The sequence below is a fragment of the Lepisma saccharinum genome, chromosome 18 (genome assembly GCF_977018435.1).
Source record: "Lepisma saccharinum chromosome 18, izLepSacc3.1, whole genome shotgun sequence".
NCBI classification, from domain to species: domain Eukaryota; kingdom Metazoa; phylum Arthropoda; class Insecta; order Zygentoma; family Lepismatidae; genus Lepisma; species Lepisma saccharinum.
In genome coordinates this window covers 17,323,124-17,324,464 of record NC_139246.1, presented here as the reverse complement: position 1 = coordinate 17,324,464, position 1,341 = coordinate 17,323,124, and the positions used below count along the sequence as shown (strand labels likewise).

Below are 1,341 nucleotides of genomic sequence, written 5' to 3'. Positions count from 1 at the left end.
AGGCTCGACCAGGACTCGAACCCGGGTCTCTGGCAATCCGTGCCATTGCTCTACCACTGAGCTACCGAGCCGGCCTGGCTTCCCCTGCATTTTCGCTGGCGCTGTTTTACCTGTGTGAAATCGTCTCTGCAAGTGCTACTGCAACGGGATCTGTTGCCTTTGAAACACTATAGACGTCGACGTTGCCTGGTTGCATTTTTCGCTGAAAATCTACGTAGTACATCTCCTGTGTGTGCCTAATTTAATGTATAAAACATTGGTCTTGTCTTGAAGCTCATTGCACGTGTTTTTAAAATCCATTATCATTGTCAATTCACATTGCGAAACCGATTTTACACAGATTATTATTCAACGGAGTAGAAATGTACGTGGAACGTGGCAATACCACTCGCACTGACACCCGTAGATATTAGGGACGAGAGAGAGAGAGAGAGAGAGATAGAGAGAGAGAGAGAGCTCTGATAATGTCTCATTTTTGGACCTGACAATTTTAATGTATGGTATCAACAAACGACTTCTACCAAACCGGTCGAAAATTTCTGGTACCGTCCCTTCCGTAGGATTTTCAGTTGTAGGAATCTCAGTGTGTTTTTCAACACGGTCCTAACAACGACAATGTTCTGGTCAGGCACGTATCCAGGAATTCCTTTCGGGGGGGGCTCAACACCATTTTTTAAGGGGTATAGTAAGAACCTCACAATTGTGTGTTTAAGACCAGAGGTGGCAATTGGGTTCCAAAACGGGAGGGGGGGGGGGGTGCGGAGGGCGTTGCAAGGAAAGTTTACTTTCTCTTGGTAGCCAAGGCTTAACATTAGGAGGTCATAATGTTGAGGCAAAAAAATTAAAAATGGGGAGCAACTATCCCTTAAATCGTTGCCACTGTAAGGCTATCATTTTAATCAGAACGTGAAATCGTAAAATTTTTTACCACTCGACTCCTCTGTTTCCATGCATTAATATTGTGTGCCGGAACCATCTCAGTATGTGTGTTTATCCATTTCTTCTCATCAGACATAAAAACATCTATGGTGTATTTGAGTGTTTTTACGAAGCTGTTACAACACATGCACAGGATGAACAATCCACTCGACAACGCGAGATTCAAATTGTGGGCTGCGAACTGGACGCAGACAGCTCTCGAATATTTCTCTCTGATTCGAGCCTGAACACCACCAACGTGTCTTGTCCTCCCATTTTTTCAGCTCTTATAAGAGCCGAAACCCACCAAATTGTTCAGATTCAGGCCTTAGCACTCACAAGTGTTCAAAAATGCCTGTCACAGCTTCCGCTGTCTTCTCATATATCGGCACGAAACAAAGGAAGTCTTCTCGAATACAGGTG

At 44.4% G+C, this 1,341-nt stretch overlaps 1 non-coding gene across 1 annotated transcript; it reads right to left on the bottom strand.

The window, feature by feature from the left end:
• Positions 1 to 71, bottom strand: TRNAS-GGA (transfer RNA serine (anticodon GGA)). The gene has a single exon. It is a non-coding gene; the product is annotated as a tRNA-Ser (tRNA).
• Positions 72 to 1,341: the final 1,270 nt, after the last annotated feature.